This window comes from Carya illinoinensis, chromosome 14 (assembly GCF_018687715.1).
Source record: "Carya illinoinensis cultivar Pawnee chromosome 14, C.illinoinensisPawnee_v1, whole genome shotgun sequence".
In the NCBI taxonomy this organism is placed as follows: Eukaryota; Viridiplantae; Streptophyta; class Magnoliopsida; order Fagales; family Juglandaceae; genus Carya; species Carya illinoinensis.
The window spans coordinates 17,903,237-17,917,375 of NC_056765.1; the positions used below are offsets into that span (position 1 = coordinate 17,903,237).

The following is a 14,139-nucleotide window of genomic DNA, read 5'->3' on the forward strand; positions in this document are numbered from 1 at the left end:
TAAAAATATCAAAGCCTTTAGAGTAAGATCAAACCTCAAAAATTCAAACTTTCTCCAAACAAAAACTATTTTTCCACTTCCAGTTTTCAAGTTTCTAGATCTAAAGTTTCTAGATATAAGAAAATCTGTCATCAAAAACATTATTCATGCAACAAAACCTCAATTTAAACTCATAAAAATATGCTAACAACACTCCATAAAATTTTCGGACCAAGATATGTCCATTAGCTTGGTCAAAAACTCCAAAACATAACATACTCTCCAGTTTCACCTCCAGAATGACCTTTCCATGGTTAAAAATACTTTTGACCAAATAAATGACCATAGAATGAGACTAATAATATACCTACAGAAACTAGACTCAAAGAGGAATAACTTTTATGAAAGATTCATGGTGTGAAAATACCTACAAAGGGTCAAAAAAATCCATGTAAAAAGACCCAGAAATCTACCCGAGAGAGCTCTTTTGGGTTTCTCTCTAAGAACGTGGTGAAGAAGAGATGAAAGGGAAGGAAGTGTGTCTTGCACAACTCAAGACTTCTGGAGGGGGAATATATGGACTTGAATAACCCTTGATTGGAGGTGGCTATATGACATAAAGTGAAGAATAGTAAGGGGAAAGGACTGCCTACAGAAGCTGTGAGATATAGAGGTTGATGGGGTGGGTTTCACCATCTCATCAAAGCACTATTGGGTGTAGCCAAGGGCAATAGATGGTCTTCCATGTGGGGGAGAAAGCTTTTTCAAGAAACTTTGCCAAGGTGGCCAAATTCGTTAGCCTTGGTAGGCCTCAACCAAGTGAGCTTCAATTTGAGGTTTAAAGGGGGATTGGTTAGGGTCTGAGATGCTATCAAGTCCAAATATAATTTTTCTTAGCCTAATCAAATTTCCAAGATTTAAAAGGTTGCACAATGATATCATAACAAGGATTTAAGAAATTAATAATATGTAGAAGTGATTTAATCAAGTGATTAAACACAATGATAGAAATTGGATAAAAAAGGGTTTGAAGGCCAATTTTAGGGTTTGGGAAAACCGTTTAGGTTTTCAATTACAATCAAAATTCTGGGATTTCAATTGGATTCCAACTATTTAGGGTTGAAACCCTCTTTGATTTGGCTCAATTTGATTGATCATATGAAAAAAAGTTTTCCTTAGGTAGCAAGATTTCACACATTGATTTCCTTCTCAAATCCATCTAATGGTTCCTCTTTGTGCCAAGTGTCGAAATAAAACTTCTCTAACCTAGTTTAGACATTCCACACTGTGATTTGAAAACATTGCACTTAGTACGCTTATCGAGGTTACTATTCACTCCACAAAAATGCGTAATAAACTTAGTACTGAAAAATCCTAAATATTCATATTAACCTACACTGAAAACCGTTTACCAAAACTCAACCTCGAAGTGCTCTTAAAAATAAATTCACAGTTTCGAATAGCCTTTTCATCCAAAATTATGAAAATGGGTTCTTTCCCTATAAAATCCTAAATATTCAATTGAGTCTAGTGGCGCAGACCATAACGTATTCTGATACTTCTAACTACTTCAAACAATTAAAATCACATTTCTGGCACGATAGTGAATGATAACATTGACTATGTTGATGGACTAAAACTTTTGCGATTAGTCGATTCGCGAAAACTTATGGAGTTTTCATGAAATTCCTAAAATCTATAGAAATTCCACTATTGAATTTCTAGCAGGCTATTACAATCTAACTTGAGGAGTATATCGCAAGAAATTAAAAGTCAAAATATGCATGTGCACTTGAAGACAAACCAAACCAACTCATGCATCCAACGTCCAAGTTTCTTTTTCGTGTGAGAATTAAACCCATTGAAAGAAGAGTCAAAGTGGGTCCAGTTTGAAGATAAGTCAAATTCATGTGTGGTGTGAATTTGCTTTTGACACTAGTTAAAAGGAACTTCCATCAGCTTATAGAGTAAGTCCAAAGTAGTTGTTTTTCCGTGGGGTCTAGTTTGAAGATAAGTCATGTGATGTGAATCTTCTCTTAAAGCATGAAGAGAGGCCGTGGGGTCCACTTCCATTTAACTTGAAGAGTATATTGCAAGGTGTGGTGATGAAAAGTCAAAATGTGCATGTGCACTTGAAGACAAACCAGCTCATGCGTCCACTTTTCTGTGTGAGTCCAAGTTGCTTTTCCATGTGATTGGTTACATGTAATGCTAAACAGCGGGTCCCCACTTTGAATATAAGCATGGAGGCTTGTGTGAAGTGCTTTGGAATTTTGTCAAGCCTGCGGGGCCCACGTTCAGCAGTTGCTTTTGAATTTGCAACGGCGTGAGTGAATGGAACTACTATGCTGCATTTTCAGTCACATGAGTCCGTCAAACGTGTGTCTTCCGTGCGGAAATTTCTGCATGGCTCACCTGCATATGTGCACAACAATTAACTTCCTCAATTTCATGTAATAAATTAGAGATTAAGATCATAAAATTAGATTGTTATCAATTGAGTTAGAATTTATTTATTGGGTCCAAATCTACTCAATTACTTGTAAGAAAAGTGTGATTGACTCGAATTTAAGTGTAAAATAATCACAATATTATAGCTCAATCAATACTTGATTTAGTTTTAATGCATCTTCGATTACCAAAAATGAAAGAGACAGGGTCCACTATCCATCATCCTTGTGTGTAGGACCTATTTTAATTGCAAGACCAAGTGATTACAAGGTAGTACAAAGTTTGGGGATTCAAATCTTCTAGGATTTCTATCTGAACTTTAAGACCTACAGTGGGATAAAGATGAACATCTAAAGCACGTTTTATTTAAAATAAATAAATAAATTGTGTGAAAGAAATTATTATCTCAACACGTGTTTTCATCTTAATCTTGATTTAACTAACAAGCTGGATAATTTTTCTTGTCTTTTTGTAATATCTTGTTGGAATTAGTGCTTCTCGAATACAATTCAAGCCTGGAAAAAACTTTGTTCAATTTAAAGAATTGTGAGGTGTTGCATGTTCTAGTTTTCTTTTTTGATTCTTCACTGATCTGGAGTGTGACTAGTCAGAGTACTTTTATTTTTGGGTATACAGCATCTTTATTGAATTAATAAAAATAAAACTGATATATATACAACCACGTTACAACTTTTATACATTAACCATATAATATTTAAATATTAATTTATATAAAATTGATATAATACTTTTAAATTTTAATGAATTTGAATTTTAGAAATAATAAAACTTAGTGATTAGTTGTATAAAACTATAGTGTGGTTGTCTACTTATCATTGCTCTTATAAAAACATAATATTCATTGCGGAACCCTTAAAATTATTTAAAAAATTAAAATGTCAATACTTTCTTATATTACTTGATGTAACAAACTAAGATGTCGAGGGTCCACTACAAGAAAAAATGAAACTTTGGCTGCCATTTTGTATTTTTTACATTTAATTTAGGTGATGTAAAAAATTATTTTTTATGTAGTGGGATGTCAAATAATATTTTGAAATAATAGATGACGTTACTCAACCGCAGGCTACGACTGAGTTCTTTCCTTATAAAACATCACCAGATCACAAGATCATGATATCCTCACATCAAATTAGCTAGCACTCCCCATGACGTCACAACTAATAATAATGTGAAGGGTGCATCCTTGCTAGCTCCCATTGCTAAGAGGTAATAATAAAAAACAAAGCTTTTGGTACCTATTTGCGTTAATTTCCTTTCATAATATTATTCTCCTTCTCTCCATAGTTTATATCATTCGTTTTGATATTTTGAGATTTCCCGTAATAAAATTTGGAAGAGAAATACTTTTTGCAGTCGGGAGATGCAGTCGGCGTGCAGTCGGCTGTAAAAAAAAATTAATACGAGACCTACATAAAAAAAAAAAAAAAATTTTATAACTTTTTATAATTCATGTAGGTCCCCTTGAATATAAAAAAATTTTTTTATAATTTTTTTTTATTCATTCCGTACAACCGACTGCACGCCGACTGCGTGTGGCGACTGTATGTAGCAAAGCCCAATTTGGAATATGTAGATTAGCAGGTAAGGCTGCTTTGATAACCGTAGGTGCAAGTGGAATTGGCAAAAGTACGGCAAGACTATTTGCTAAACATGTGCTAAGGTCATCATTGCTAACATCCATGATGAGTTTGGTTTCTCAGTTTGACAAGACAAAAGTATCAGTGGTGTCATTTCCTACGTCCACTGTGATGTCACTAGCGAGTCTAATATCCAGAATGCTGTCAATATTGTGATAACCTGTTTTTACGTGTGTTTTCATTGAATGGTTGTTTTTAATTTAATTAATATATTGGTTATTTATTTTAAATTAATGTATTTTAATTAGTTTTTAATTTATTTGATATTGTGTTTAATTTATTTTAATCATTTTACGGTTTTAAAATTATTTTCGACGGATCTATTTTTGGTTTCCGGAGTGAGGATTGGACCTCATTTCTTTTCTTTTCTCTTTTTCTTTTCCCTTTTTTTCCTTTTCTTTTTCTTCTTTTCTTTCTTTTCTTTCTTTTTCTTCTTCTTTCTTCCCCGTTTCCTCTCCCCCGCGCGCTGCCCATTCCTTTTCCCCTTATCGTCGCCGCCACTTCGGCCGCCCATTGCGCTGTGTTGTACACCACCCCCACCATTCTCTTCCCCTCCCACCAGAGATCATCCCCACCAATTTTTAGAGCCATCGGACCAGCCGTTAGCCGCCACGAGCACCTGGCACCTGCCTGTTTTTCTCCCTAGTCGCCGGTTGCTTTCGCAGCCCAGAACCGCTGCTTGCCTACGGCGTGGGTTACACCACCCACTCAGTTTTCTTCCCCTCTCACCGGTGAACATCCCCACCAAGTTTCACCTCCATCTGTGACGACCCCAAATCCCCACGCACGGACACGGGGAAATCGAAACGTCCGGATGGTGACAACCCGGGTCACCACCCTATCGACGAGTGCCAAGTGTGTGCAAAAGTAACATATGTGCACGAAGAAACAAGCAGCGGATAACGAAAGTCACAACTAAGTACCAGAATTTTTCTTAGTATAATACAAGCTGTTTAAAACATACATAAATAAAATATTACAAAAACACAAATATAGTTTTAAACCAAACTATAAAGCATAACTTCGATTCAAAACTCCGGCGAAGCCGCATCCTCGGGCTCAGCCTCCTCCTCCTCCCCGAATCCTGCACCAAAAATTTACGGAACCAAAAATGGTACCGCAGGTAAATAAAATCCAAACACTACCAGATAAAAGCATATAGAACTCAAGCAATATGCATGAAGTGATGCCAATGCACAAACCCATAAAAACATATTTTTCCACGCACGCCAAAAAAAAAACCCATTTGGCCCAAAAACAAACCCTTTCCAAATATCACGCCAAAAGTCACATTTGGCCCATATCCATCTCAAACCATTATCCAATTTAATCCGTATGCACCATGACCTCCCCTAGGGGTCATCTGCATACCCTGGCTCCAGTGCCACACCACACACTGGCTCCAGGGTGTGCGGATGACCCCTAAGGGAGGTCATGGTGCATACGGATTAATGGGTTAATGGTTTGAGTTTGATATGGGCCAAATGTGACTTTTGGCGTGATATTTGGAAAGGATATGTTTTTGGGCCGAATGGGATTTTTGGCGTGCGTGGAAAAATATGATTTTATAGGTTTTGAGCATTGGCATCCTTTCATGCATATTGTTTGAGTTTTATATGTTTTTATTTGTGGTGTTTGAATTTTACTTACCTGCGGCTCCATTTTTGGTACCGTAGATTTTGGTGCAGAGATCGAAGAGGAGGAGGAGCCTGAGCCTGAGGATGCGGCTCTGCCGGAGTTCTGAGTTGAAGTTAATATCTTGTTGTTGCTTTGAATTATATTTGGATCTTGTAATATTTTATTATGTATGTTTTTGAACAGTTTTGTATTAAACTAAGAAAGATTCTGGTACTTAGTTTATGACTTTGCCTTTCACTGCGTGTTTCTTCATGCACATTTGTTGCTTATGCACACACTTAGCACTCGTCGATAGGGTGGTGACCCGTGATGTCATCATCCGAATGTCTCGATTTCCCCGTGTCCATGCAGGGGGAGTTGGGGGCATCATAGGTGGTATCAGAGTGGTTCAGCTCTGGGTAAAACCACATGTCCCGTAAGTAGTACCAGAATGTTTTTAAGGTTGTGTTTTGAAATTTATTTTAAGTAAAGTTGCTTTTTGACGTGTTTTATATGTTTGAATTTATTTGAGCTAGTTTGCTTGTGTTTATTTATTTAGTTATGTTATTGCATGCTGGTTTCTTTTTGTTTCTTGTTATGTGGTGTTGGTTTTCGATTTTTGGTTTTATGTTATTGGTTTTATTCATTTTTCTTAAAGGGGGTCAAGGGTTGTGCTGTGGCAGGAAGACGGTATAATCGAGGATGCTATTATTACGCATGAACATTTGGTGTAGTAGGCTTGAATTTTTGCGATGTGGTTTGCTTGTATAATTGAGGTCAAGGTTTTGTAGAATTATGTAACGGGGCTATAGTATAGGAGAGTGTAGGTTCAACGAACTTTAAGGATATGTTTAAGGGAATTTTATTTAAGGTTTGGGGTCTTTTGCCGTTGTGACCTGGCAGCGCATTAAGAAAGAATTTAATGATCACTTCTTTCCCGCTTCCGTGAGGCGGCAAAAAAATAAGAGAGTTCTCAAGCTTGGTCCAAGGGAGCATGACCGTGGAACAATACCCCCGAAAATTTATAGAACTTGGGCGATTTGCTCCCTACCTCATCGCCATAGAGGAAATACGAGCCGAGTGTTTCTAGAAGGGTCTATGTCCTGATATACGCCATATGGTGGTCAGCCACCGGATATCCACTTTTCAGGATTTAGTGGATGTGGTCACTCTTGTGGAGCGAGAGAATAATTTGAGAATGGGCTCCCCTCCAGGACATAAGAGGTGGAGTTTTTCTAGTGAAGTAAATAGTTCAAGTTCGCCTCAAAAGTTTGTTCAGTGGACCGGGACTTGACCACAAGCAACCTCGAGAGTGTGTGTGGGAGGGCGAGTGTCATTTGGGTAGTAACCAATGTTTTGAATGTGGTCAGATGGGGCATTTTTCTCGTGAGTGCCCTAGTCGAGTTCAAGAAAGCCGTGGAGCTCATCGTAGTGGTAGAACTAACCAGAGGCAATTAGCTTGGGTTCGAATGTACGCAGTGACTCTTGGTACTGTTGGAGGCGAGGTTACGGAGACTTAGAATGCTAGAGTCATGGCATGATCTGGATGATCTTTTAGGGAAGTAGAATAATTGAGTTCTTTGGTTTCGTGGAGTTTATGAAATGGTCTATAACGTAGTAGGTTGTAAGTTCAACAAATTTCAATGATAGATTTTATGAAGTTTCAGCAAAGTTTTGAAGTTTGGGGCTTATAGATTTTAGGAAAATAAGTTTATGGTAATTAAGGTGTTAGGTTCGACAAGCGTTGGGGGGGAAATAATTAAGTTTTGAGTTTTAGATTTCATGATTCGGATGAGTAATTTGGTGGCAATTAGGGCTTTAGATTTTACAAGCTTTTAAGGTGAATGTTTCGGATTACATTCACCTTAAAAGCACCAATCTTGAGAATTTCAGAAAATGATTTATTATCTATTAATGTTTTAGAATTTGAAAGATTTGGGAGTCGATTGTTCTATTATGGGATGTAAGTTCTTTGATCTTAGAGGTTCTAGAAGATGATTCTTGTTTGATTTAAGGTTTTATAATTGTAGAATTGAAGGATTGATTTATAATAGGAATTGAGTTCTTAGTTTTACAGACTTAGTGTTGTAGCTTGATCTACTCTAGTGAGTGATTAGTTTATAACCATTAAAATGGGGTTGATTAGAGTTGAGTTATGGATATGAAAATTTTTCTAGAGTAGATTTCTTTGAGGATTGGCAGTAATGGTCTAGTTCATGTAATTCTTTGAGTATTAAAGATATCGAGCTAGTTTAGAAAATAATTATTGTCAACTTGAGGTTGTAGTAGCAGATTTTAGGAAATGATTTTTATCGATTTGAAAGATATAGGTCCATCATGGTGTTGGAAATAGTAGAATTTGTGTTGGAATTGAATACGATTGAATTTGAGGTTATATGATTCGTAGACTTTTGGGAATGGATTCTTAGCAGGTTTAAGGTCATTCTCGGCACCAAACTTTAAGCAATGGCTGGTTGCTGATTTAAGGATATAAGTTGAGTAAATTCAGGAATGATTCTTGTTGAGTTGAGGATATAAGTCTAGGTGATGGAAATGTGATAATAGATCACTTGTACGTTTGAATGATTTTTGGTGTTGGCTAAGAGTGCATGGGATCAATGAGTAGTAAGGGTACGTATGTATGGATTTTGGAGAATGCTGGTCCTAGTCTCATCTATTTTTGGCTTGATAGGAGTTGAAGAGGAATCTGTGTGGTAATATTAAATTCAAGAGATTTTTGGCTTTGAGTTGTTTGGTAAGTTGAACGGAATGTGTAGTCGAAGCGGGTTACCCATTGGGATGGTGGTTTGAAACGACCGTTGTGTTTATCTTGAGAATTAATTGCGACTTGAAGTCATAGGAATTTAAATTGGTAAGGCTATACTTTTCTTTGGAGATCAAGTATCCAGTTGGGAGAATTGAGGATATGGTTATTTAACTTGAAAAGAGATCGTTAGGTCACCATGTGTGGTCTATGAAGTAATAAATCTTGAAAGTTGAAGCATATGCATCAAAGGTGGGTAGCATAATCATATGTATGAAGTAATAAAGCAGTAGGATCCATGAGTGTTGTTTAATAGTTTTTGATGGATTGAAGATTTAAACAGTATGGCCTGTCTAGAGATTTTTGTGAAGTGCTACTGAAGGAATTAGTTGTACTAAAACTAGAGTTTTTGAGAGTACAATAGGTGGGTGAGTTACCATGAACGTTTCGATTATGTCTAGGTGAAGTCAATGGTAGTTTATAGTGAGTTAGTTATTGCGAGATTAGATGTTATTCAAAATATAGATAATGAGCTTGAAGTGTGGGATACCGGATAGAAGTTATAGGCGCTCTCGTTGGTTGGCCAGGAAGGACTTGGGCCTTTTGGAGATGTTTCTTATCTTTAGAAGAGACAGGTGTATTTTGGGATGATATTATGTGTTTTCAATTGGGGCCTAGAGGTTGATTAGTACTGGTTAATGTCATCAATCAATGGGTGTATTTTTACGGAATGTTGGTTTTTGTTTGGGGCATAATTTTTGGAGATACTTAGAAGTTCAAATTTTTGGACCAGCTATTAGCCGCCACGAGCCCCTGGAATCACGGCACCTGCCTGTTTTTCTCCCCTGTCGCTGGTTGCTTTCACAGCCCAGAACTGCCGCTCGCTGGTGGTGTGGCCTACACCACCCACCCAGTTTTTTTCCCCTCTCACCGGTGAACATCCCTACCAAGTTTCACCTCCATCCGAGCCACCGTTAGCCACCACGAGCTCCTCCAAGCCATAAGATTTTTCACCGATTCCGGCACCGTCGCACCAACTCCGGCCACCATCTTTTCACAGCTTCTTCCCCTACCTCTTGCCGGCCTAAACCACCCATTTCCAGCCTCGATCCGTTGCCGGAGCAGCTCCCACGAGCTCAACTCCGTTCAGCCTCTTTTTGGCCTTCAACCGCCATTTCCACCACCACCCACGGCCAAAACTCGTTTCCTTTAGTTTCATAAATATTTAGAGGCCAGTCCCTATCAATCCCGAGTTTTGGTTTGTCCCCGTTCGAAAATGGGTAATTTATTACCCACGACCATAGTGTAAATTACACTGTTACATTGCTTTTCTTCCGCCGTTTGCAACGCCGCGAGCTTTCAAAAAATACCATATAGCGCTGTAAGTATTTTCCAAACCCTACTTTTAAATTTAAATATATTTTGCTCATTCAATAAATATTTGTTGTTGGTTGGCTGATTCCGGACTGAGTCCGAGGAGTTCGGGGGTCAGATGGATGGAGGATAGAGTTGCTTGATTTATTGATTTATGGTTGGTTGATTGATTTGTGCATTGAAATCGCATTTACATGGTGCATGCACATACATTTTATTTAATTTGAGAAAATCCTATTTTATTGGCGTAAGTGGATTTTCGGGTGCGTGTGTCTCACGAGCCCAAGCCGGGATGGGTTATTATCTCGGTGGAGCTCATCTGGTCACTCGGGAGTGTAATATACTGAGTGACGTCTCCTGAGTTGTTGTTGGGCGACGACGGGAGCGGGGGCTAGAGGATGCTTGGCTACAAACGCGCCGGGCGCGAAACTGGGCATCGCTCTATGCACCGACTCCGTAGCCCTTCGCTAGTGAGGGCTAGAGGATGCTTGGCTACGAACGCACGAGACGCGGAACCGGGCATCGCTCGTTTAGGTGTCACACGCGTGGTCATTACCTGCAGTCTGGCACAGGAGCCAGGGTGTGCGGATGACCCCTAGGGGAGGTCATGCTGCATACGGATTAATGGGTTAATGGTTTGAGTTTGATATAGGCCAAATGTGACTTTTGGCATGATATTTGGAAAGGATATGTTTTTGGGCCAAATGGGATTTTTGGTGTGCGTGGAAAAATATGATTTTATGGGTTTTGAGCATTGGCATCCTTTCATGCATATTGTTTGAGTTTTATATATTTTTATCTGGTGGTGTTTGGATTTTACTTACCTGCAGCACCATTTTTAATACCGTAGATTTTGGTGCAGAGATCGAAGAGGAGGAGGAGCCTGAGCCTGAGGATGCGGCTCCGTCGGAGTTTTGAGTTGAAGTTAATATCTTGTTGTTGCTTTGAATTATATTTGGATCTTGTAATATTTTATTATGTATGTTTTTGAATAGTTTTGTATTAAACTAAGAAAGATTCTGGTACTTAGTTTATGACTTTGCCTTTCACTGCGTGTTTCTTCATGTACATCTGTTGCTTATGCACACACTTAGCACTCGTCGATAGGGTGGTGACCCGTGATATCATCATCCGGATGTCTCAATTTTCCCGTGTCCGTGCAGGGGGATTTGGGGGCGTCACAAATACTGCGGTGTTGTAGTATGGAAAACTCGACATAATGTTCAACAATGTAGGTATTCTTGGTCAAAACAAATTAAGCAAACATCTTAGCCGTCGAGTAGGATGGTTACAAGAGAATTTTTGATGTGAATGTCTTGGGTCATTTCTAGAAGCAAAACACGCAGCCAAAGTAATGATTCTAGCGAAAAGGGGCACCATTCTATTCACCGCAAGATGTGCAACAGTGCCACATGGATTGACCTTGCACATCTACATGGCATCCAAGCATGTCGTTGTGGGACTAACAAAGAATTTATGTGTTGAGTTGGGTCAGTACGGAATTAGTGTCAACTACATATCACCACATGGTGTGGCCACTCCTCTTCTCCTAAAATTAATGGGAATATACAAGAAGAAAAAGGTGGAAGAGATTATATCTTGCGTGGCAAATTTGAAAGGGCCAGTTTTGGGAGCAGAAGATTTGGCAGAGGCTGCGTTGTTCTTGGTGAGCGAGGAGTCCAAGTACGTGAGTGGGGTCAACCTTGTTGTGGATGGGGGTTTTAGTACAACCAATATAGCTCTTGCAGAGAGCACAAAAAAGTTCTTCTCCTAAGAACAAAAACATTATGGTTAGAGGGGGTGGGAGCTTTGGCTCCCTTCCCCCTTCTCTCCTCTCTTCCCCCTCCATCCCCCTCTATGTAGTGCTACATTTTATATTTTGTATTTTTGTGTTTTTTAGGCCAAATAAGGGAGAATCGCAGATGTTGAAATTCTGCAACTTTTTGGCCACCATAGACCAACACGCACCTCTCCACGGTGTTGCCCAACCACTGATCTTCAAGACCACCCAATACGATGCCAAACGGAGCGACGAGTAGCCCACATGCGAGGTCTGAAGTTCTCGGAGAGGTCAATGCATGGCTCTCACACGCCACAGGGAAGCCCTCTATTGACGCCACGTACGACGATTCTAGAGTCTATGAGTTCGGGACTTCCAAGATCGACTGACTGATTTCCTCCCAGAGGGGCACGTGTACTGCAAGCATCACAGAAACCTCTTGGAGCACTGTTTCAATTTTTGCAATGGTTTCCCATTGTGTTTTATTTCGTGTCCTATCTTTACTTTTTAGAAAAATAAAAATTCAAAAATAGTGCATTCGAACTTTAGTTCGAATGGAGTGATCCCCCCTTTGCTTAGGCGGTGTTATGGTGGGGTTGGTGTCCCCTACTCCCCGTTGTCGAGATATGGGGTTTTGTCACACAGTTATTGGTAACTCTGTCATGAACATAGTTGTGCTATCTCTTAGACTTAGGTCTTTAGAGATCTGTCGTCTGAACTAGACCATGTCAGCCATAATAGTGTGCTGGAAAGCTATTAATATTTGTAACTGACTTGTTTTTAAGTCAACTTTGTATGTCTTCCTTTAATGAATGGAATTTGGTATGTTATTATCAAAAAAACAAAAACATGATAGTTATCTTTTGTCCAAGCATATATATATATATATATATATATATATTATATGCATGTTTTCATTAGCGTACCTATGGGTTGCAATCGTAATGTTTGTATGTTGAGATCTAAATAATTCCCCATGAAGTTCTAATAAATTCATGGGGCCATGATGAATAAATAAAATTTAATAGCATATTCGGCTTCTAATCTTGAATTACGTATTTTATTCTTTATAAAGAGGTTTTTTTCAATACTATATTAATATTTAAGGTAGGGGGTATGTGCAAGGTGCATAATTGTGTGATAGCACAGTAATTGAGTTAATGTGGAGAGCTATATATCATGATAATTTGAAGTTGGTTAGCACACAAAGTGGCGAACAAACGAGCATGACATAAATTTCTTAAATTAGACTCGTATTGGGCACATCATGTAATTTTGTTGGGTTCAAATTTTCTAATAGGATGAGAGTACCACATTACAGTACCATACATAGGAGTACTTAAGAACTATTAACCAACAAAACCGAGCAATTTCTTGTAACCTTAATCATTGCCAGTCCAAATGGCTCCCCATGTAGCTAGTCATTACTTAAACCATGACATTCAATCTGCCAATTACACAACTAGAGTTTTTGTTACAGTTTTAGCAAGAAAATAAGGATTTTGTCAAGCTGGAACTAATCTAATTGAAAGTCTATTTTTTGACACGCCAACACATTATTGGATTAAGTCCTAAACTGATGAAGAAATATTAGTATTTTAGTTCTTTTCTAACAACAATGCTTCCACAATATGTGATGTATTTACAAAAATCAGGCAAAGTTGTAGTTGACTTAGCCAAAGGCTCGAGGAAAGTGTGAACTGCTTATGCACTAGTGATTGTCGTTTTGCCAAATGAACTAATTAAACAAGTTGAGGATCATCGTATATTTATGTGTAATAGGCGGTGTATGTGATCTTACATTACTTAAAAATGTGAAGTACTTTTTTTACTCTTTATAATAATTATAATCGAACTCTAATTGTACCATTAATATAAACATTGAACCTGTATAGCCGCCACATGGTCAAAACCATAACCAATTTTTCGTGGGGCATGTTTGAATATTTGTTCTATCTTGACATGCCTTGGTCAATATAGGTGTCACGTTGTTGATGGGGTTGGATATTTGTTTTTGAATGTTTGAATTTAAGCTTGGTCCATATAGGTGTTATGCTTGAAAGTTTGAATCTAGATACAACGTGATTTATAACTTTGAACAAATAGCCCATCAATTCATCATGGTCCATATAGGTGTCCCGAATGACTAGAACAGTACACAGATTAGCTGCAACATGTCAACATCTTAAGGGCAGGAATGCAAGAAGATGATCATAATGACTACCAAAGACAATTCTTCTGTTTCTAAAAACTGGACTACAAATGTTGTTAGAATAGTTAGTGTGTCAATGTTAGAATTCCACATTATTTGTGAATGTTTATTGTATAATCTTCGGTCTCCCATATATAACTACCATGTATAGTACATTTGTTAGGACTGTGCAACCGGGTTCTGAACCAGTATACCTGGGGTTCCGAACCGAGTATCCAGGTATACCCGACCCAGAACCCGAGTTAACTCAATTAGAGACCCGAGCTAGAACCCAGATGAATCCGGGTTTTTCTAGACCTAG

The 14,139-nt window shown here is 38.3% G+C and overlaps 1 pseudogene; it reads left to right on the top strand.

The window, feature by feature from the left end:
• The first annotated feature begins 713 nt into the window (after window positions 1-713).
• Window positions 714-12,187, top strand: LOC122293657 (annotated as a pseudogene).
• The last annotated feature ends 1,952 nt before the right edge of the window (window positions 12,188-14,139 follow it).